This window comes from Fistularia commersonii, chromosome 4 (assembly GCF_037954325.1).
Source record: "Fistularia commersonii isolate RoL2024-O1a breed Wild chromosome 4, RoL_Fcom_v1.0, whole genome shotgun sequence".
Classification (NCBI taxonomy): domain Eukaryota; kingdom Metazoa; phylum Chordata; class Actinopteri; order Syngnathiformes; family Fistulariidae; genus Fistularia; species Fistularia commersonii.
Genome location: NC_141287.1, coordinates 10165236 through 10189811, shown reverse-complemented (window position 1 = coordinate 10189811; position 24576 = coordinate 10165236). Strand labels below are relative to the sequence as shown.

The following is a 24576-nucleotide window of genomic DNA, read 5'->3' as shown; positions in this document are numbered from 1 at the left end:
TAACTAAATAATGAGGTGAAAAACCAAAGAAAAGAATACATTTGCAAGTCTGGTTGGAATTTCTGATGTTTAAAAAAAAAAAGGTCTATCAGTGTTTAAGTCTGTAAATTGCACTTATTAGTTTATTATTTTAGACTTCTGCTTTGATCCAGATTTAAATAATCTAATAATTCAAGTACTCTGTAGAGTGACGACATCAATACTTAGCTAGAAAGTTTGTCGCGTCTAAAAGGTCTTATCGCCATATTGATAACAGCATGCAATCTGAAAGCTAAAACAATTTTATGTGTCTGATAATATTAACAAAAATGAATGCAAAAAGATAGTCGGATCAACTTTTTGATCTAGATGTGTGGGATCTATATCAAAAATGAACGTATTCCCTGTTTAGGCCACAAGCTGTTTTCTTTTCAAAACTCTCACCTCCAGTACTCATGGAAGGGAATGCATTCATTGGTTGATTAATTCATCATCAATATTGTTTATCCTGCACACAGGGTCGTATGGGTGCTGGAGTCTGTCCAAGCTGTCATTTGGTGAGATCCGGGGTTCACTCCGGACCGCTCGCCAGTCAATAACAAGGCCACATATAAAGACATACAACCATTCACTCCCTCATTCACATGTACGGGCAATTTAGGGTCTCCAATGCATCGAGTGCACGATTTTGGATTGTGTGAGTAAATTGGAGAACCCGCACGAATTCCGCGACGACACGGAGAGAAAACACATTTCCCACACAGAACATCCCCCCACTGGGACTCAAACCAGGGACCCTCTTGATGTGAGATGGACGAGCTAACCACTGCGTTGCCCCTGGAAGTGAATACCTTCCGAAAAAACAAGGGATACTGAAGGATTTTAAATGCCTCTAATTCATTGAGCTATAATGATTCCAAACACAACATGTGTCGATTTTTCCCTTCTTGAGGGCGTAGGCAATATTTGCAATTCTGTTCTTGCACTTTGTAACTTTTCTGAATTAATGCAGGTGAGCTCCTGCCTTCAAACAGCCTCTTGAAGAACAGCTTCTGTTTTCAAAATCATCCCCACTTAAATAGTCAAAATCAACTCTCGCAAAAGGGAAGTATGAGATCAAACAGACACACACAAATATACAAGCACATATACACACACACACACACGCATATATGTGAGCACACAATCAATTGTAAAAAAAAAAAAAAAGCACAATCAGGAAAACTTATAATGACTTAAAAATACTTGTCTCAATTGCCTGATGTCAGGGATAGACATTTGTGTTTGAAATGTATCTTGATAAAATATTGAAAGGACCACTCTCCCATTGCATGTCCTTAAAGTTTCACTCTTCCTCTGAGACTGAATCACTATGGCAAGTGTGTATGTGAGGGCATGTGTGGGTGCACATGCACAGTGCTTTTTTTTTTATTTATCAGGCTGCATTAGCCTGTTTTAAAAATAATTAGCCATCGTGCTCAACGACAACATTGAACCGTATCTCACTGACTAACCCCAAGCTAAAAGAAAGACATCACTACAGACAGGCAGCAATGGTGAGTGATGAACTTTCTCATGGTTTTCAATGCTCTTTGAATTTTAGCAATGACAAACCTTCTTTTTAAATTAACTTCTTGGAGCAGTTTTTTGAATCAAAAAGTATCTCCTTATTGATGGTTATGCGGGCTTCACAGCATTACTTCTCTGCAGCTTCTGTGAAAATTGTATTCTATATCATCACATAGGAATACATGATGAAGGAAAAATGATAGTTTTGCTGAAGATGAAGTGCAAGGATGAGACAATTCTTTATTTTATTCTATTTCAAACAAACACACCCAATTACACTATTTCTTATGAAGTCACCGTGCAATCTAAACAATGCAAATTAGTTAGTGTAGGAAACATCTGAACCGTGTTCAATATTTATTGAAAAAAATAAAACTTCCAACGATTAAAACATCAGTTTTTACTTTTTTTTATCCACTAGTAACGCGGACACACTTGATTTAATTCTCCAGACATCAAAAAGTTTGACCGGTTATCAGAATGTACTGTCACAAGTTGCAGCAAAGACGGGGGTGGGCAAAATCGTCCAAATTTGAAAAGAGTTACTGAAAACAATAAAGAACGTCAACATCAGAAAAAAAGGCACTTTCAATGTGAAGATCCACCTGAGCTTGTCTGTGTGATTTTTGCAGTGCTGCTGGTGTCGCTGCCGCTGCTGGTGGACGTGAACGTCTCTCCGCCGTCCGACTCTAACAGTCTCACTGGCACACAGACCTGACCTAGAATTGCTACTTAGAATTCGGGCTGAACCATTGCGGTGTAACGGAGGGGTGGACGCGACGACAGGAAATCTTGACTGGGATGCAATGGAGTAGGACAACTGGAAAGCTCGGGTGAAAGGGGGGGAGACATATTTCTATTTTATTATGGTACCGTGATAATGTTGTGATTTCTCAAGTGCGCGGCGTATATCGGTCGTTTGGATGAATACTGGGGATTAATGCAGAAATCCAGGTAAGCTCCCGCAGGTTTTCGCTTTGAAAATCCAGGTGAAAAAGTGTCGGTACCACCGCTCGCCTCCTGGCAACGGGCACACGCGGGTCCTCCTCCCGGGGACATCTCACTCCGGTATCCGTTCTCCTCTGCCTCTGCCCCCGAAGGCAGGCTAGCAAACCCCACGTCGCGTCTGGCCTGGCAAGACGGCGAACACCCTTTCTACAGCAAATGCCGATTTTTTTCTCCCCTCTCTCCACGCGACAAAAGCGGATTATTCACGATGTTCTCGACACGGTGTGAAACCCGCGGAGAAATATTGGTTTTTACCCCCTTACACCGGAGGACCGCCCGTGCTTGGTGAAAATGAAAAAAGGATACAATGCAGCATGCATGTTCTGCATTCTTCGGGAGCACTACACCACTGGTATTGTATTCTCTTTATGAGAATTTGTTGTTTTTTTTTGTGTGTGTGTGTGTGTGATTCACAAACGCGCAGCCAGATTACAGGCCTCGGCTCTTGATTGTGTCGGCCAGCCCTATCATCTGCCTGGCGATTTAATTGTTACATTGTTAACAGAGCTAGCAGAACTTGATAATGCACGTTTGGCTCCGGAGGGCCGCGGCACCTCTGTTATCGCCCCGAGCCTCCGAATCCCTCCGCGTTTCTACGTGGGGTTTTGTCTGCTTATGGCCGACGTCGTTGTTCTCGCTCTCGCCGCCGTCCAGTGCCTCCCTCTTCGGGGAAGACTTTGTTTGCGCTGGCCGAGGCTCCATGAATGCGAGTGCTGAAGTCCTCCCCCCCCTCCTCCCCACATACACACACACACACACACACACACACACACACACTCAGTTCTCTGGCGAAACAGGAACCACTTCTTTTAGGAAAAGGGGGAAAAAAAAAGTTCCTGGAGTTTCAAGCGCCATGGAATTACTTTGTCCGCCAAGAGTTGTCCAGTGAGGCGCTGAGATTCAAGGGGAGAGAGGGGTGAGGTGGGGGTGGGGGGGGTCGACTCGCTGTAGTTTGTGTGTGCTTTAAGTTTATTTATAGAGTTTTAGGTTTGTAGATGTGTATATTTTCGGACGACTTCCTCGAGGAGGCTCGTTTGTGAGTAACTTGTGCGATATTGTGCTGCGTTACCTAGGCGAGACAGAGAGCTAAAAACATGGCAAAGAATGTTCTCAGTCTTTGTAGTTTGACCAGTTTTTGTGTCACTTGGAAAGTAAAATATCCACGAGTTGTGTTGAGTAACAAGTTTTGCAGAGATATCTGAAACATGCAGTCGGCTGATAAATACACCAAGCTCGATACCCCCTGGAATTTATCGAAGCAAGTCTTGTTGGGCTTGTTTTCCACTTTATTCTGTGTCCATTAAAAGAATATCTACAGAGAAACTGGCCAGACACTTTACTTTCTCTCTCTGGTATTCTGAACAGAAACTTGCACATTTTGTGCCTTGTTGCACTTCGAAATTGACTCTCATCCAGAATGACTCCTGAGTTAACAGGTTGGGGTGTCACGGGCTTTGCCGAAGACAGTTTCGATGCAAAAGTGACAGACACAGAGATCCAAAACTTCAGCGGGATTAATTGTGCCCGACACGGTCGTCTTGCATATTCACAGTCATCCCGTGGCTGGGTCCGGGGTTCCCAAAAACTCAAATCCTTGCTCATACAAAATGTGCCGCAGCCGCAGAGAGGAAGTTAGGATACAAAACGGTATTGAGTCCCTTGGTGCATATCACAACCCTGACTTTTTCTGTGTGTGTACCTCACTGGAAATCTGAATCCTAAATGTGTGTGGGTTAAAAAAGGGGGGAGTATACACGATGTAACCCCTAATGACCCAAGCTTTACACTGGTTATGTGTTTGCTACATGTTTGTCTTGTCAACATGAGTGTCTGAGTGCTTTTCCTTGCCTCTTGCTTGTTTGTGTGTGACCCGATGAGCAAAGTTCTCTCCCTCTGTTCCAGGTGTGAATGACTTGTGGCTGTAGGGTGTCGTGAGTGGGCCAGGTTCCTGCACAGCCTCCGTGGCTGACTGGGAGGAGTCGAGGGGAGAGCAGACATCAGTGCCACAGGGACCTGAGGCCTGGTTCTCCATATGAGGCCCTGCTGAAAGGGCAGGGGGGCTTCTGAGGTAACCCAGTGCCACCGTGGCCCTTTTTCCACGCTTTAATCGCATGTTTGTGTTTTTTACATGTTCAGATACCTTGTTTTTTTTTTAGCCATCCATCCACGATGCACCACACACAAACACGGTTCACTCCCCCTTCTTTCTTTCATTGCCTTAACCAAATTCAGTGAAGATTCGACATTTGGATAGGTACTTTGAGAGCACAATCCTTTGTCAAGGTCCATACAATATGTCCTGTGAAACGCCAACTTCTTCGACCCAGGCCGCAGTCTTCCACTAGTTTCATGAACTTTCGGCTTGCAGATTGTGCGCAAACCTTTTGGGTGGCAGATGACTTGGCCATGAGAAAAAAATTAACCAAAAAAAAAAAAAGGCTTTACTGTGCTTTAGATGATGACACAACAGTGACCAACATATTTTGTAAACAAGAATAATCAGTTATTCATACCTTGATGGAATGATCATATTCACAGAAAGTGCCGCATGGGGAACAGTAACAGAGTGAGCCAGGGACTGTTGCGGGACATAGAAAGTGATGGTCATCATTACAATTAGGACTAATTACAGCTGGTTCCTTGTTTTTTGGCCTCTCCTCAAAATATTTGTCACTGTGATGTTCTTGCTTTTAAAGTGAATTGGGGGAATTGCAAGTGCTCGAACAATATCAGGTGCTGTGATTTGATAGCTTTTCATTGCTCCCATGCTCTGATTTGGCAGTGGGAAATCAGACACAGGTTCCTCAGCCTTTTCATTATCTCATTGACATTTATCTTTTGAAGGCGTCCACACTGATAGCTGTGTTTTGTAAGCCCTTGAGTTGTAGAGCAATGACATTGTAAAACCATTGTTGCTGCTCATAGAAGCAGCTTGAGGAAAAGGACCTCAGATCTGCTCTGTGCTGTTTCTGTCAGTGCTGTTTGGTTCTATAGTCAGATCTGAACGTGCTGGGGACACACTAAGTTCATGCTGCTCGTCTTAAGGATATTGTCGTCACAGTTTATTCATCTGCTATTCAATCTAAAAGTTATGCTAGGCAGAGACCGCAGTGAGGTGAAGGACACAGGTAAATGGATATTGATGGAAAGCAGCTGGGGATTTATTTTCTTCCATGTATTTGCCTCATGTTTTTGTGCATTTGTTTGCTTTGTAGCTTTTCTAATTAAACTTTGTAAAGGTTTGTGTTTTCTTGATGGGGATTGACGTGTGGGAAGGGGAGTTTGTCTGCTTGTCTGTGCAGTGTTTGGTGGGGGTGTGCATTCGTAACTCGGTTGAGACCCGTAGTGTGTCTGTTTTTCAATCACCAATTTTTGTTAATTTTTAAATTTTAACTATGTTTAATGATTGGCTCATTGACTTTGATATACAATATGCAGGATTGTGCTGTTTTATGATTGTCTCGTATATTTGACAAATTTTTGAAACACTTAAAACGTTGTCCAATCTTTTTTCGTGGCAACTTGACTTGAATTTATTCCCTTCAGGACGCGTCAGGTCTCATTTAAGAGACTACTTCTTCTCGGATGACAGGTGAAACATCTTCAAGGGGAGAAATTCAGGTCCAGTAGCCAGGAAGGATTTTGACAAGTATTAACCATTTCCTGGATGACTGAGAACCTCAATAGACATATTGTGTTGAAGTGTCACACGTCCGTGTAATCATGTTTCTGGTAGCATTGAATGTCGGCTAACTGCGCACTTTTTTCTCAGTATTTATGACGAGGTGATTATAAATTATACTCCAGTTTGCTGTCTCTCTTGAGTGAAATTCAACTTTGACATTTATCTCATTGTTTGTGATTTGGTATTGTATCTTGTTCTAATTTTTGAAACTTATGATACAAAATTGGGATGTGTATAGCTAGATAATTTAATAATTTGAAAATGAGTTCATGTGGAAAAAAAGTCTAGTTACAGAAATGATCATCATCTTAAACAGTACATGAGAATCAGACAACAATGCCTTTAACTGATTTTTGGGCAATAATAAACACCTAAAATGATCAGAAATAGCCGTATAATGAAAAAATAATTTGAAATACTTTTCTATCAACAGGAGAGTATTATGGTTAGCTTTTAAGTGTTTTGGAACAGCTTTCTGTTAAATTACAAGCCAGTCTGAAAAGTTAAATGTGTAATTAAACTACTGAGAATGCTGTGGACCCAATTGTCAATGTTGTAATTTATCTGTCCCATTTTTCCCCAAGGATGTTTTTCATGGGTAGGCTTTTTGGTTTTAGGCGCTATGGTGACGTAAAAGATGAGCTCACAGTATCATACAACTCATGATACTGTGATTTTTGATCACAGACGCTGTGAGACATTATTATGAAGTGTTTTTAATAATGTGTGCATGTTTTAAATGATCGGTAACGAAAGATACCTGTGTGATATCATGTTACACACCCCTGATCCCTCATCCTCTGTTTGCCATTTAACATGTCTACAATAGGATATTATGAAAATGGGAAGGACTACTGAAGCCTCGTGTGACATGCATCAGTTTCTCTCTTTACCCGCTACTACTTTGACAAAGTCCTCACAGAGTCAAGCCAGTATGGAAGACCAAAAAATACCCCAGGAAAACAAATATCGCAGTTATTCAAATTTCAAAACTGATTGGACAATCATACATTACTGTAAAACATCATTACGATTAGACATTGCAGATTTGTTGTTCTTTTAAAATTGCCAAGCATTGCCTTTAGGAATATTAGTCTTCAACAAAATGTCATTAATGCACTTAGATTTGGGATTTACATCACGAAATACATTTGTTGTTGTTGTCCATGTAATGTTTACATTGACAATGGGCAAAGTTCATAAATGTATGGCATGAAAAAAATCTAATCCAAACCAGATGTTACTAACCCACATATAATACAATATCTCTCACAGTTAGGATATACAGTTGGTGTAAAATCTAAACAGAAAATGGTTATTTTGTACACACCAAGAAGAAGGCTGCTGTTGACTGAGTATGTTAGCTTATATCCTTGTGGTTCTGGTAACTCAGCGTGTAGAAGTCCAATTTTCCCACCCTTAACTTTTATCAAATCTTGCGGAAAAAAGGCTTAGATCTACTACATTCTCAAGTTTTCATCTGCTGATTTGGTATTTGGTGCGAAAACCAAAACCACAACTTAAGTAAACAAAAACCTTATTGGTATTGTCCCCATTATTTATAGTAAATTAGTTGACAGAACTGTCTTTGTTTCTACCACTTTGTGAGACGTTATTTTTAGTTGTTCATCTACCATTTGTCCAAAGTCAGAGAATCGAATTCCATGGAATCAGGGCAATAATCCAGACTGGCAGGACTCGGGGTGCATATCATGTCCATAAAATCAAGACAGTTCAGTTTTTTTTTTTTTTTTTTGTCTCTGATCAGTTTCTTGGCATCGGTTCACACACATACACACATGCAGTCTGAACTGAAACTGTCCTATTTTTACATATTTAATTTGCGCATAAGAAATGGAGGCAGTTTAAACTGATTCATATTAACTTGTGCTTTGCCCAGGCTACCTTTGCCTGCCATGTAAACAGCATTTTCTCAGGGTAGTTGTTCATGCCACACAGTATGCTCAGGAAGAGAACAAGTAGATCAGTTGTTTTTATTCATGTGATCAAATTTAATACTGACCATCACAGACAACTCATCGGCTAAAACATAACGAAGATAAATATGATAATGGAAATTGGCTACACAAGGCTTGTGGGTCTTATTTTCCAAACATAACATTTTTGGTGAATGGACCAGATTGGAAGTAGCTATAAATATGTTTTTTTAATTGGCTTTTTTGCATTTTATAACTTTTTTGTAGTTTATATTTCAGTCTGGTAGGTGGGGAAGGTTTCAGAGGGGAATGTCCCCATAAAACAGGATTTGTGGATCAATCTGCTTGTCATGTACCTAAATTGTGATGGCAGCTTTATGATCGATCGAGGAGGATGGTTCCCCTTAAACAATTTTGTTCTATAGTGGAACCTGGGGACCACGATGGTCTGTGGTACCCCAAGCTATTCATTTCAAAAACTTTCTCCTAAACTGTAGCCTTCCTTGGTTTCATGCCATGGGACTACCAGCACAGGACTACTGAATCAGGAAGCCATGTATACCAATCAGTTTTTCACAGGCCACATAAGTACACTCAAGCTGTAGGCAGATTCTTGACATCAGATGCCCTCCTTTTTGTTTTTTGGCTTTGTGTTGGTTTGAAGAGGACAGAATTCTGGATAATATGTGCTTTATTAATTTTCCTTTTAAATTTATGCATGTGACACAAAGGGAAAAACTTTGAAATTTCAGTTTAGTTAGCTGATTTTTTGACCTATTAACTCATCCATTACTATCCAGCTACACATCCTGTCTCAAATAATCATATCAAATAGAACTGGCAGATGAATTGATTTACTGCGTTATTTTTGAGTTGTATTTTTTTATAAAAGAAAATTGATTTTCACTTTAACTTTTTGTTTGTTATGGATATGAAATGTCACCAATGCCCTCTGGTAGATTTTCGTAGTTCTATAAAAGTTCTCTTCATACACAGCCAAAACATCAACAAGGGAACATGACAGAAACCAAAGAAGTCCCTGTCTTTTCAGTCATCTGGAACTTGTTCAGATCTGTAAGTTCAGATATTGAGTTAATTGTTTTCATCTTAAAAGTTGTTCTAATGGTCTGTAAAATACATAAAAACAGCATTCCAATTAATTCAAGTGTCACAAAAAGCAAGTATCTGTTATTGAAAACTGGAGGTAGCATCAGGAGTTCAGCAGTAAAAAGTAGGTAATAGTTTCATTTTTGCCCACATCTGATTGTAAGAAGGCCCGTGACTTGGAAGACAATACAGATGTGATGACTCCATTGCCCAGATACAATTGAAATAACTGCTTTGTTTTTCATGTATTCACATTTTCAACTTGTAAACCTACGGTCAATATGGGTGTAGCGCCAGCCAATATGATCTGGGTTGGAAGACAAGGTTTGATACTCAAAATACATTTAACAAATATCATAAATGAATGAACTAAATTACTCTATCATTGTCACTTTTGGATTACCCAGAATCCCAAAGAGCTGTCAATTTGCTGCAATGAAGTGTGAATTATTAGTGAATTCTTTCATTCTGCCACTTCACATGTAAACCTTACAATGCAGATATCAGAGGGCTGTTACAACATTTTGCTGTGTCTGTCCCCTTAACATAAACATTTGATACACCGCTGTGAGTTCTTTGGTTGCTATGGCTGACCATTCTGCCTGTGTGTCCTTATGCACTGACAGTGCGTCAACAACAATAGAATAATATTTTTTGCTTGAGAATGTTGTGTATAAGGTATCTAAGATGTTATAGTCCTTTCCAGGGCATATAACAGTTTGGAAACGATTGCCAATAAAATTCTCTTGTAAAATCCAACTCTGTTTTTTGGATATACCAGGGAACCTAGCAAATAACCAAGATGTACTCTGTGCTCTAATTTCTTTGAATCTCAATTCAGTTTACTTTATATTGGGGTATTTTTTTTCAGCATTTAATGCATATGGTTATGTTTTGGTATTACATCAGCAGTCTGGCAACAATGCGTTGTGTTAGTTTGTCTAGTAGCAGGATTTAAAAAAGTTCGCTTGAAGGGTGGAGCATAGGAATGAAACTTTTTGGACAGAGTCATTAACCACAGAAGGAAACATAAAAAATACTGATTGCCTCTTGATAGTGTCTACAGCTGTTTAAGCACCTGTTAGTTGACTTTTGCTAGTTCTTTTCATAAAAAGAACGACCAGAGTATAGCACGTTCCTATATTACACTACTCATTGTTACTCACTTTAATATTTTATCTTATTTTTTAAAATTATGGCATTTATTTCATTCACATACAGGTAAAGGAACTACTTCAACTTATTATTTTGTCCTCGGTAAAATCTATACAATTTACTTTGAAGGTCCCATGATGAATGAAATGAATGAATGAATTTTTCATTCATCATGAGGGACCTTCAAAATAAATTGTATAGATTTTTATTTATAAAGTTAGAATTTGTAAACTATGTAGAGTTGGGAGGATGCACTTCTTGATTTTGCAGTTCAGTGGATTATTATAGTTTGTTTCTTGTTGCTCTTTAATACAAGATGGTTACAAGCACTTATTTCCATGGTTATCTGTGTCATAAAATTGATATGAATAGCTGGAAGGAGAGAGCTGTGTTGTCTTTAAACGTTTATGACAGCAGAACCTACGAATTCAGCATAAGTGGTCCCTGTTTGCTTCTGATTTGAGGAAATCCAAATTTAGCCGCATGAAGTTTTTTTTTTTTTTTTTTTTGCATTGGGTTTAATTGTCTTGAGTTTTTTGTGTTTTGAACATCACGATTAATGGGCAGATAATTATATTTAAACCACTTTATGTTCAGGAATTATAATCTGATTATGTGAGTTATGCGAACAGCATCCTGTTTTCTACAAACTTGCATATGTCTAAATGCACAGCAGTCTGTTGTTGCAGAGGCTGGAGAAGATTTGGGGAGGAAAGAACACAACTTGTTGTGCAGCTGATACCGCAGACATGTTGTTCCGTTTTCAGTTTCAGTCTCTGACATTAGGACAACTAAGTACTGATGCATGTGGGGGCTTCTTTGTGCAGTGGTATGTGAGTATGCAGGCATATATTTATCTGTGCCTGTATATCTAATTGGGAGGATCTTATCCAGTGTGTTTAGAATTCCGCGGCAATGACACACCACTGCAAACTGGGGTAATTTAGGGACACAATCTGGATTATATTCTCAAGTCTGATCAATTTTTCTTATAAAATAATATGGAGGACAGTAAGCTCAGTTTATTATTTTTCATAAAAGGTTTTTGTTCTTGTAACAGTTGTTAAACAAATAGAACCAAACCAAAGGAAAGGCAATCACAACAAAGCCAATAGCATAGTATGACACCACACCATGGTCAAAAACCCAGTGAGTATCTTTAAAACATTCGTGCTCCACAAAGGTATGGAGTTGTTGTCCAAGGTGGATGTTGATGTGTTTCCCTTGCTTGTTGTCATGCGGGTGAATGAAGGTTTAAAAGTTCTGTGACTGAAACCCAATCTGTGATTCAAGTGTCCACTGTCTATAGTCATGATTCTGTCATTTGTGTCTTGAGAAAAATGGTTAATTATCAGTAAATCTTACATGCTTTGTAATTGAGTTGCAGTTTTTATTGCGGTCCAGAAGCAACTCATTTTCAGGAAAGATTGAGCCATTATTTTCATAGTAAGTCAATTTTTATACATTTTTTTCTCTCCCTGGTAAATGTTTTTGAATAATAAGTTTTTGAGTTTTTTGGGGGGGATTTCTGTGTAAAGTCTTCCCCCTACAGGTCAACAGACATGTCTTGGTGTGCTTTCATGGTCTGTGAGAATGAGCTGTTGATTATTATTGTTCGATTATCATATTTATTATGTACATAAAGATGCACAGAAAAAATTGGAGCTTTCTTTTAGGTGTCTCAAAATCTGAAGCCCTTTATACCTCGCAATCTTAATACAACCTAGTTTACTATGAAGTTGGTACTGAGTGATGCTTCAAAAAGCTGACTTTTGAGGATTTTCTTTGGTGTTACAGCTCAGAAGAGAAATATTAATGGCTGCCATCCTAGTTTGTCATCATGGCAAGAGGGTAAAATATTAGAGTGGCCTGAAAGAGGATGTTGCTTACTATAAACTGAGGAAATTGCAAATCCCTTTTTAAGCTAGCATTATTTTTTTTGTCATAGTGTGAGTTTGCAAGAATCCCCAAGGGTCAGTGTGAGGTAAAATCCTCCATCAGATGGTGTACACACAGGCTGCTCACATCAGCGTACCAGGCAGTTTTATGTGACTGCACACACTCGTCTGCACCAAGGCCACCTACTGCACATGCGCTGAAAAACGAATTCATTATGCCTGAGTGGACTATGCTGAATATCATCTAAACCCTCAAAGCATGTCAAGTCAGTAAAGAAGCTGTCCAAGGTGAGATTAGTTTACAAACACTTGTAGAACAACAATCAATACATCCGTTCCTGTTTGACACAGATCTACTGCGCACGTGTGTAGACAGGGAACCCAGAATGAATAAACAGAAGTGCTGCATGTCTGTGGCATCCATAGCTGTCTGCATGCTTGTCCGTTTGGGAGCATAAAACCAGATTTACACTTTACTTCAGTGGTCTGGATGGTCTCTAAAGGGCCTGGCTGTTGGGATTTCCCATAATGCTAATAGCCACAGGAAGATGTCCCCCCAGCTAGAGCAGGGGAAGAATGTGGCAGCAGTTTGGGAGCAACTGTCAGGATGGAGGGAGGCATGGAGACGAGAGCAAGGGAAGGGAGGAAACCAGGGGTCTCCTCAGAGGGCAGCAGCTTCTCTCGAGCCACTGGAGTTTCTCTGTGGCTTGTTGTTTAAGCTACAAACATCGTTCATGCAAGGAACTTAGTGTATTGGAAAAAACAACATTAGCCAGGTTACCTGCTGAAGTTTTATTATTAGGGAAGTGCAGAGCTGCAAAATTTAGCATGATACATTGCTTGCAAAAGAAATTTCTCCTTGTCAAACATCAGCAATTTGCATGTGTGATAGAGGTCAGTTTAAGGTTTTTTTTCATGGCTCTTCAGCCTGACACTGCTTAAATTTCTCCAACTGGCGGAGGAGAACAAGGTGCTTTCAACCATAACAGTAGTTGTCACTTTTGTTACAGGAGTGTCTTGGTCTTTTTGCCCATATTTCTGTACTTTGTAGAAACAAGTGCTGTATTGGTTGTAAAAATTATGACAAAGCGGTATCAACTAGAAACAATCATCTTTATCATCAATTATGACATAGAGAGACCTAAATGGAAGAGGTAGTCTGGGTGAAAAAAGTATATCCAGATTATATGTTTTCCTTACAAGAACATTTGTAGTGATGAAATAATAGATAAATATACATGGAAGGGAATGTAAATAAAGGAAATTAGAAAAATAAATATAAGGCTATAAATATGATGAAAGTTTTAGCCATGATAAGAAGGAGTAGCATAAAGCATAAGGACAATTAAACGCTCAAAACTTATAGCTATTAATTACATTTCAGGAGATTTTTTCCCCACAGGGAAAATGGAAATATCTATAATGGGTTCTGTTCAGCGAATTCGTTTGACCAAGCAGATTTAAAAAAAAAAACAAACAACGGAAAATGCTACGAGAGACATTTGTCACTGTATGTAGTAATCAAACCTGAGATTCGGTTTAATTATTATTATTTTTTGTCCCATGTCATCCTGATACGGTACTAAAATGGCTTTTACTGGCATCTTTGACATCAAAGCAATAGGCGAAAATATACAATGTGGAACTTGCCGCTAAGAGTGTGCCTTAGTCTGAAATAAAAGACATGAATCTTAAGGTAATGAACTGATCAATCTGCTAATCACAAACAATATGGAAAGAATATTTATACGAAACATATATGACAATCAAAGCTCCACAGTATCTCCAAACTTGCTTTACCAGTTGAGACCAGACATGAGATTTCAATGTTACCTCAACTCGCGTTTCTCTCTGCATTGTAACGATCATATGGCCATGTAAAAGACGTCCGTATCTTTGGCTGTCACAGTTACTTCCATAAACAGCACTAATGTAAGGTTAGCATTGAGATGCTTCAGTGTAGTGCCAATCATCATTCAATGAAGTTAACGCAGGGCTGTTTAATAAATTGATTGGGACAATTTTCAGTCAGTGGCAGTCAATTTTAACATGGATTGATTATGCACGGTGGTGTGTTGATGCACTATTGTGAAGACCACAGCTTTATTACATCTACCAAGGAAATGAATTTAATAACTTGGTTTTTGGGACTGTCTGTCGGCCAGCAAAATTATGTGAAAACTACCCACACCAGACAAGAAACATGGTAGTGGGATCAAACATCGGGTTTGGAATATTTCTCATTTGCATATTAAGATAAGATAAAATTACCTGGAAATAATGCAAAAACGCTCATGACAATGTTCAGCCATATTTCCATCAATGCATCTAATTATAAACTATGCAAGAAAAAATTAAAATATTTAAACATGAATGGAAGTATAAACTAATGGGGCCATAGACTCTGTGTTATATGTAGTTCATAATATGTGACAACAAACACATTTATACTAGACATTAAATAGTTTTACAGAGGCAGCAACGCATTTAATGTTGAATTTGATATTCTGTGAGGCCTAAGGAAAAATAACATAGTATGCTATTGATACTAACAGTATCCTTATTAGTATGGTTTATCTTACTGCAATTGTGTTGGGAACAAAAATTGAGAAATTCAAACGATTTTACACCTATTCTTGTTGCGTTAGTGCCATTAACCATTTCTTGAGTTAAGTAGGGGTTACATGACTTATGTACTTTGCCAAAGGTGCAGATGGAAGAAGATGATAGTGCAGGGTGAAGTGTGACACTTTTCAGTCCCTCTGCTGGAGCTGACTGCTAACATGGCACTTTGCCTGAGCTACACCAGCCGATGTGTCACCAGTGAGTCAGCTGTGTGTGTCTGTGGCCATGTCTGAGACACAGACACCCACATCGGGCCTCACTGAACAGAGTCATTCCCGTTAGCGAACCCCTTCTTCTTTGGGTATCCCTCTCTCATCCTCTCTTTTTCATTGCCACTTGCATCCGTCCAACAGAGATTGAGAGGCTGTGCCCACGATACGATGTGATTTGACATTACACACATTTCACCTCCCCAGGAATCGAAAGGCAATGTACAAGTACCCGAGTAAAGGACGAACACAGAATGTGGGTTGTGGCAGAAAAGCCCCCAAAGACTGCAAAAAATGGAGATGGCTTTTACTGGAAGGATCATCAAATGAGTCACCACTCAGTTGTAACACAGTTTATTGAAGCTTATAAAATTCAGTGAAGAATGTAAATGTATTTACATTTCTATCCATTTTTTTTATATTACTATATTATATGATATGACCAATTATATGACCAATTCACAAAGATAGCTTCCCCCTACAAAGACAGAGCAAAATCACTCCCATCAGTTTTGATTCATATATGAGCAACCATAATGACTTTACCAATCCATTTTTGTTGGTCAAAAATCTGATTAGTCCTATTGTATTTTCGTGCAGGCACACATTTATTTTAACATTTAGATTTTTAGTTTAATGTAGTCTGTAATGTCAAGATGTTGAGTGACTGCCCTTTGATTTGAAAAGATAACAGCTGATGTAGATGTTTTGGTTTTTAAAATTGTTCTCTTTAGGCACAATAGTCCAGTATCTTTCAAGCAGTCAAATGTAAATAAACCATTATTGGAAAATTTGACTGTTTTATGACATAGGTGTTTTGTTATGTTTGCTGGTTTCAGGGAAACTTTATTTACATTTCAAATAAAACGTAAAATATCTTTTATAAGCCTAAATTTGGCATCCTTCTGATGTGTGCTTGTAATACCAATGTTACATGGGTAACCGATTTGGGATTTATTTGTTCCTAAAATGTCAGCCAATTCATACTTTTTCATTCAAAATTTATGTAATCTGTAAGAACATTAATACCTTCAAGATTAAGATGATAAGCATGTCACTCCATCTAAAGTTATAATGCCAAGAACATTAATAAGTGCTATAAACAGTTGTCAGACACCTGGTAAAACATCAAGATTGCTGCATGTCCTTGTGAGTTTTGAGAGTTTAATTCTAGTCAAATGGTCTAGATTTTGCATGGCATGGAAATGTCTTTCGATGTCCTATTTGAATCATTACTGCCTATTCCTAAAAATGGGAAAACTCCCTAAAAATGTTGTCCTCAAATTTCAAATTTGTCAAATTTGGAAGAAGAAAGGGCTGGGTGGACAGATAGAGATGTGTCACCTTTGAACCCATAAAGTCCAGAAGTGGTGTGCAGAAAAGCTAAAATAACTAATGTTTAGAGGTCAGGAAGGGCATCCGGCGTAAAACTTTTGCCAAAACCAAACATGTGAATCACACATAATAACCAGATCATACCAGATCCGTCGAAGCCCGGGTTAACAACGACCGCCATTGGTACCAAAGACCTACAGGGAACCAATGGAAACTGGGCTACTGTAGGTCACAAAGGAGAGGGGGAAGGGTGTTTGGAAGCTCAGGGAGAAGAGGAAAGGCAAGAGTTTGGGACTGAGAGGAAAGGCAAGGGTTTGGGACTGAGAGTAGGGACTTTGAATATTGGGACTAAGGCAGGAAAAGGTAGAGAGTTGGTTGACATGATGCAGAAGGAAAGTTGATATATTGTGTCCAAGGGACCAGGTGGAAAGATAGTAAGACTAGAAGCTTAGGAGCAGGTTTTAAGTTTGTACTGTCATGGTGCTGACAAGAAGAGAAATGGAGTAGGCGTTATCTTGAAGGAGGAGTTTGTTAGGAATGTTCTGGAGGTGAAAAGAATGTCTGATAGACTTATGCGTCTGAAACTGGAAATTGAAGGTGGGATGTGAGTTTGGGGAGAAGGAGACGTTCTGGAATGAGCTAGATGAAGTGATGCAGAATATCTCCAGAATATCCCACTTCCAGAGGTGAGAGTGGTAATTGATACAGACTTCAATGGGCATGTTGGTGCAGGCAATAGAGGGGATGAAGAAGTGATGGGCAGATTTGGTATACAGGATAGGAATGCAGAGGGACAGATGATGGTAGATTTTGCAAAAAGGATGGAAATGGCTGTTGTGAACATTTTTTTTTACAGAAAAGACGGGAACATAGGGTAACTTATAAGAGCGGAGGTAAGAGCATGCAGGTAGACCACATCTTGTATAGATGAGGAAATCTGAAAGAGATCAGTTACTGCAAAGTAGTTGTAGGTGAGAGCATACCCAGACAGCATGGGATGGTGGTTTGTAGGATGACTCTGGTGACAAGGAAGATCAAGAGGACAAAGGCAGAGCAGTGGACAAAGTGGTGGAAACTGAAAAGGGAGGAGAATTGGATGGTTTTCGAGGAGGAGTTGAGGAGCACGAGCTGTATTGCTATCAGGGAGACAGGTAGGAGAGTGCCGCACTATAAGTCGCACCTAAAAGCCTTTAATTTTCTCATAAACCGACGGTCCCCTTTATAATCCAATGCGGCTTATATATGGATCAATATTGGTTAATTATGGCTACCGTAGTCAGAGGTGTTTCTGAAGTAGCAGCGGTAAAAACGGTAAAGGGGAATTCCAGTCCCACACCACTTGTGTGTGTGTGTGTGTATGAAGACCCAAAAATGGTACCTTTCAAGAGACATGCTTACCGTAAAATACGGTACTTGGTGTGTCACCTGGAAGGAAAGTGGATAGGAGACTTGGTGTTGGAATGAGAAAGTGCAGGAGTATATACAGAGAAAGCGGTTAGCAAAGAAGAAATGGGACACTGAGAGGACTGAAGAGAACAGACGGGAGTACAGGGAGATACAACAAGGTAAAGATAGAGGTTGCAAAGGCAAAACAGGGTGTACTATGTCTTGTATATTCAGTTGGACAGTAAGGAGGGAGAGAATGATCTATACAGGTTGGCAAAACAGAGATAAAGATAGACAGGATGTACAACAGGTCCAGGTGACTAAGGAAAGAGAGGGAAATGTATTGACAGATGCTAGAGTGATGGGAAGATAGAAAGAATACTTTAAGAGCTGATGAATGTGGAAAATGAAAGAGAGGCAAAGGTGGAAGAGGTGACTATTGTAGACCACAAAGCAGTAGAGATTAGTAAAAGTGAAGTGAGGAGGGTATTGAGGAAGATGAAGAGTGGAAAGGCAGTTGGTCCTGATGATATACCTGTAGAGCTGTGGAAGTGTCTAGGAGATGCAGCGGTAGTTTTTGACTAGCTTATTCAACAAGATCTTAAAGAATGAGAAGATACCTGAAGGATGGAGATGAAGTGTGATGGTGCCCCTTTTTAAGAATAAGAATTGCGGCAACTACAGAGGGATAAAGTGGATGAGCAATACAATGAAGTTGTGGGAAAGAGTAGTGGAAACTAGACTGAGAGCAGAAGTCAGCATTTGTGAGCAGCTGTATGGCTTCATGCCTAGAAAGAGTACTACAGATGCAGTATTTGCTGCGAGAATGCTAATAGAGAAGTACAGAGAAGGCCAGAGGGAGCTGCATTGTGTTTTTGTAGACCTAGAAAAAACATATCACAGGATGCCAAGAGAGGAGCTCTGGTATTGTATGAGGAAATCTGGAGTGGCAGAGAAGTATGTTAGACTGGTGCAGGACATGTATGCTATCTGTGAGACAGTGGTGCTGTAGGTGTAACAGGGAAGTTCAAGGCGGAGGTGGACTCCATCAGGGATCAGCTCTGAGCCCCTTCTTGTTTGTAGTAGTGATGGACAGGCTGACAGATGAGGTTAGACTCCATGGACCATGATGTTTTTGGATGACATTGTGATCTGTAGTGAGAGCAGTGAACAGGTTGAGGAAAATCTAGAGAGATGGAGGTGTGCTGGAGGAATGAAGGTTAGTTGCAGCAAGGCAGAGTATATGTATGTGAATGAAAGGAACTCGGGTGGAACGGTGAGGCTACAGGGAGTAGAGATCAAGAAGTTGGAGGATTTCAGGTGCATAGGGTCAAGAGTCCAAAGTATGGAAAAGAGGTGAAGAGATTGCTTCAAGCGGGTTGGAATGGGTGGAGAAAAGTGTCAGGGGTACGATGCAGTAGAAGACCATCAGCCAGAATGAAAGGAAAGGTGTACAAGACAGCGGTGAGATCGGGGATGCTGTATGGCCTAGAAACAGTTCCAATGACAGAACAACAGGAGGCATAGCTGGAGGTTGCAGAGATGAAGATGCTATGGTTCTCTTTGGGAGTGACCAGGATAGGATCAGAAATTAGTCTATCAGAGGAACAGCGCATGTTGGATGTTTTTGAGAGAAGGTCAGAGATGCCAGACTGAGATGTTTTGGTGATGTGGACTGGAGGGATAGTGAGTATATTGGTAGACGGATGCTGGTATTCAAGCTGCCAGGCAGGAGGTCTTGAGGAAGACCAAAGAAAAGATTTATGGACATAGTGAGAGAGGATGTGAAGGTAGTTGGTGTGAGAGAAGATATAGAGAATAGGGTTAGATGGTGAATGTTGATTTGGTTTGGGGACCCCAGAAGGGAAAAGCCAAAAAGAGAATAAGAATAAGAAGTAGAGCTGTTTAATTTTTAAGTGAAAGCATTGTTCGAGTCAGGATGGTCATATTATATCAAATGTTGTATCTCTAGTGGCACAGCACCATATTTAGTGGCTCTGTACATTCCCGACATTCTGCATTTACCATGTGTGAGTCATGAGTGCAATGAGAAGGGTGTGGTGTGTTGGGATGGTCCTTCTATGGTGTCACCTCACCAGGTGAACATGCAGGTTTTTCTTTAGCTTAGAAATTCCAACATTTATTTGCTCGTGGCAGTGAAAGATTTGTTGTCATTTCAAAACTCATTTCTCCTGGTTGTAATCACTAATGAGAAACCAAAGACAAAGAAAGATCCAGTGTTCTGTTGATCACCACACTAATTTATTCTCAGACCTTTGTTGGGTTGGCTAATATACAAGGTGGTCACGTTTTCATAGATCTTTTTCACTGAAAACAGCTATGAGGTTCAGCACTTGCTAAAGTCAGATTTGCTTGGAGTATTTTGGAGAGGGAATTATATCAAAATGAGCCACTGAAAAATCCCTTTCTTACTGCTTTAGATTGAAGGATTGCTCTATTTTGAGACGTCATTTGAAAGCATTTGAAACAGCTGATCTTGGTATTGTTTTGAATGTCAGAATTAAAATGACCTTGGTGTTGCATTTTCAGATGAAAAATGTGTGTAATATGAGATGAGAAATGTATCCCATTTGAACAACAAAAACCTAACCACCCAAAATCTTTTTTATGTATATATTTTGCGGCAGAGCTTAGTGAAATAATTTAGGTTCATTTGAATTAATCTTGCATTAATGAAAGTGTTGCGTCAGTGTAATAAGATAGAGTAGCTTTTCTCTGTATAGGAGAGTTAACTGCTGCTTTGGACCACAGGCTGCCTAGTTGATGGCTTTGTGTTTTGGTATATTCTTGAAGAATATTATGAGGAGCAGTGCAAATAATGTTTCTGATACTGCCCTAAACAAATAATGGACTAAAGAAATTCTCGAGATGGAGGCTGAGCAGACGGGGAGAGGGTAGGGGAGCTAGAGAGCGAGAAGCGGAGCAATACTTCATTGTGACTGAATTGCAAAATGGGATTTGCATAAATAAGGCTGAAACATCAGCAGGCCCCTTTACAGCCAGCAGCAGGGCTGAGACAAGGGTAGAGAGTTTGTGTGTCTGTGGATGTGTTAGCACTTGCATGTTTCTCCTCTCTTTAAAGATAATGGCTTTTGTAGCGCTGTGGTTATGATTTTAAGCCAGTGGCCTAGGTTTACAGCAAGGTCAAGACTCCTTCTCTCCTGTCGATCCCACACCATTAAACCCACAATCACCACTACCTTAAATCCTCCCATCTCCTCTTCAGAGGAATTTGGGTGACGTAGCTGGGAAGGGTCTGCGCTCAGCCAGTGTACGATGACTGTTACATAAGCATGAAATGAAATGCCTTTTAGTGCCACCGGCAGAGGAAAACCCAAACGTAATTGAATTGAACTATTTTCTGTACTCTTTTCACGCAAGATCTCATATCTATATCTGAGACAGAGGCAAATTTTGAGGTCCTCATTATAGTCTTTTTCGCCATTAACATGCACGGCAGCTTCTTGTGTGTGTTTGCAGTGATAAACAGTTGAGCCTCCTTAATAGAGAAAGTGGAAGAGAAATGTCTGTGATTACCTCAATTCTGCTTCGCTGTGTGTGTGTGTGTGTGTGTGTGTGTGTGTGTGTGTGTGTGTGTGTGTGTGTGTGTGTGTGTGTGTGTGTGTGTGTGTGTGTGTGTGTGTGTGTGTGTGTGTTAGAGCATCCCTTGTGACAGTCATGTCAGCACGCTCCCCAATTAGTGTCTTGTTAGTGTATGATTGGGGTGCACCTTCTTATATCAAAATCTTAAGTTATTCTTGGGATTGTGCCAAATGATTGGCGGCAGTGTCTTTTAGTGGGGCCTCTGGTCACAGATTGTATTTTGGCTGCTCTCTTATGTTGCCTTGTGGCGCGCAGGGAAATGAAGCCTGTATGATGGTCATCTCTTCTTTTTGTGCCTGGCTTCACTATAGACTTCCTCAGAGTTCACAGTGTTTGTCAGAAAGTCGGAAGTTTCTGAAATACCTTGTTTCTTTGTCCATGAATTCCTGTAACTAACCAAAGCGGTCAGTGCCACAGTCAGCCTCACTTTATATAAGGTTACTAATGAGATCTGCATAGTTGAGGATCTAGCTACCCTCTTTTTTTCCGACTTGAACATTTTTACACCTAGACACAAAGAATGATTTGCTACTGAGTTATAATTTGTAGCAGTGTTTTTGTTTCTTGTGTTACTAGCATGATCATTACATTGATATCTACCTTATTCATGAATATTGACACTTCTCAGTCAGGAGAAGCCAGGGGCTTAACATTTTGTTTCACCAAGACGTGTACCACTGTGGAAAAAACAAATCAAACCAGAAGATACAAAACTACAGAAACCACACGCTTAAGTTACTCTAGAAATACACAGAAGATATATAAAAACCATTAGGCTCTTGTCTGTTTTCAAGGTCTTATTATTTGAAAATACAATTTCAATTTATGAGTTATTGCAAATATCTGTCAATGGGCTAAAAAATTTTTATTCGTCAACACATTCATCAATGTTCATCCAGTCAACATTGACCGTGTGAGTGTTGTACATCCATTAGCCACAGCTATGTTAGTCTCTATAATAGAGCAATGTAGGAAGACATTTGTTTGGATATCAATGCGCAAAAACTTTGCCCCCCTAACAATGTGGCTGCAGTTTTAATTCCTTCCACTCTGCCTTGTTGTCCTTGTTTAGCAACACATCTGGGTGTGTTGGACCAGCATTCCTCTGTATTTTAATTATGGTTGGGGTTAGCAGCTCCGCATCCCCATTCAGCTGCTCAAAAGAGTTAGGATTCTCCTGGCTGCTGCTCACAAGGGATTTTGTTCTATCATTTGTCGCCTACTATTTTCCTGTGAATCCCTTTCTGGTAGTTTATACAGAAAAGTCAGCTTACCTCCTTACCTACTTACCAGCTTACCTACAAAAGGTTTAAATTCTGGGATAATATGTTGCTTAAATACTTTTCTCAGAACACCACCAGATGCAAAAACAAACCAAAAAAAACTAAAGATATGTTTATTATAGTTTTTTTTTAGAACGGTTACAAGCTAGATAATTGCAATGAAAATTGTCATAACATGGTAGTGTGTGTGTGTGTGTGTGTGTGTCTGTGTGTGTGTGTGTCTGTGTGTGTGACAATTTTAGATTTTTCTCTTTTTTTAAATATTCTAATTTCTTTGCTTCTCTATTGCCATTGCTAAAATTTTGTTTTTCAAAAAAAAAGACACTTACTAGCTTCTACACAATGCATTTTACCTCTGTTCTCAAAGATCACATTGGATCACATTGGACACCAATGAAATATGATGTCAAAGAAGTATGTATATGCTCATTGTGCCCCACTTTTTCCTCTGCACATTCACAAAAGGTTTTCCCATTTTCCTCATCTTTGCTTCCCTGTCGTTTGCAATCCTTTTGGTTCTGGGTGGCCAACTACTTTATCTTTTTCACAATGACATGCAAGCCATCATCTAAATTTGATGAGCAAATAGCAGACCCCTGAAACTCCATGCTGCATTTTTCTTGAATTATCATCCCTAATACATTGTCTTCCTTCTCCTCTCCAGACACTCAGACCCGACAATAATTCACAAAGCAATGAGGGGAGTCAATTGGAATTTTTTTTTTCCAATGCTTTTGATTGTTGTTAATCATGATATTGAAAAGTAAGATTGAAACGTGAACATTTTTCCTTCCACAGAAACAAAAGTGCCAATAATAACAGTTTATCTTTGTGTGTTGTGATACTTGAAACTTCAAGTTAACTTTATTCAGAATAGAAAATATTCCAAACCCAGTGGCTAAGAGGAAAAGAATCACTGGATTATTTGTTTCTTTGCATGACTGGGTAAAAATATGTGCTTGATTTTGAGTGTTTTCGTATAAGACAACAACAATTATGCATCCATTTATTAGGGTCTGCTTGATTGACTAGTAGCAGGGATGATCCATTCCTTGTTTCTGGGAACCTATTTTTAGAACACAGGACTTGAAAAGTACCTCAATATACTCAACTTAATGGTCACTGTTTAAACAGGCAGACTTACCAGGTGATTTAAAGAATCGCTAATTCACTGGAACCTTTTTTAGTTTCCAGTGTATAAGATTAGGCTGCTTGTTCCACATTTCATTTGATGTGTTGGTCTGTTTATCTAAATTTGGTGGGATTATATTTTTTCTTGCTCACACTCTATTTTCCTCTTTACTTACAATTTAATAGGTGTACTTTCAATATTTACCATTATGTCTTGCAGAAAAAATACTTTTTAATCCATACATAGTTTTAATCCATACATCAGGTTGAGCGATCATAGAAGATATTAGTATTCATAAAACTCTTATTGCAGTGGAGGCTGCTGGAATCGGATTTTGTTGCACACCTGTTCTTTTTGCCAAAATTGCATTTTGACACACTTTGCTTCAAGTACAGTGGCTGTAAAACCTTGTTTGTTATATTTTCCACTCAGTCTCCTTCTTCTTCTATGTCATGTGTTTGCAGCACTGAACTTTGGCTTACAGTAAACTTTTCAAAATGTGTTGTGTAGGTGAATGTAATGCATTGGCACGTCCATGGATAAAACCCTCTTTCGGCCATTGTGCTTCACATCAGTAGTGTGCGTGTGTGCTTGTGTGTGCTTGTGTGTGCTTGTGTGTGCTTGCGCACACACGCTATACCTGG

The 24576-nt window shown here is 39.5% G+C and overlaps 1 protein-coding gene across 4 annotated transcripts in view; it reads left to right on the top strand.

Annotated features, from left to right (window-relative positions):
- The first annotated feature begins 2359 nt into the window (after nt 1–2359).
- bcl9 (BCL9 transcription coactivator) overlaps nt 2360–24576 on the top strand; it is a 32883-nt gene continuing 10666 nt past the window's right edge. The window contains exons 1-3 of one of the 4 annotated variants that reach the window (XM_086145236.1): nt 2360–2502; nt 2752–2908; nt 4459–4624. The gene's annotated coding sequence lies outside the window, so the exon portion shown is untranslated. Of the gene's footprint in view, nt 2503–2582; nt 2909–4458; nt 4625–24576 lie in introns of those variants that run through there. The other 3 variants (XM_086145235.1, XM_086145237.1, XM_086145234.1) reach the window with 3 other exon arrangements.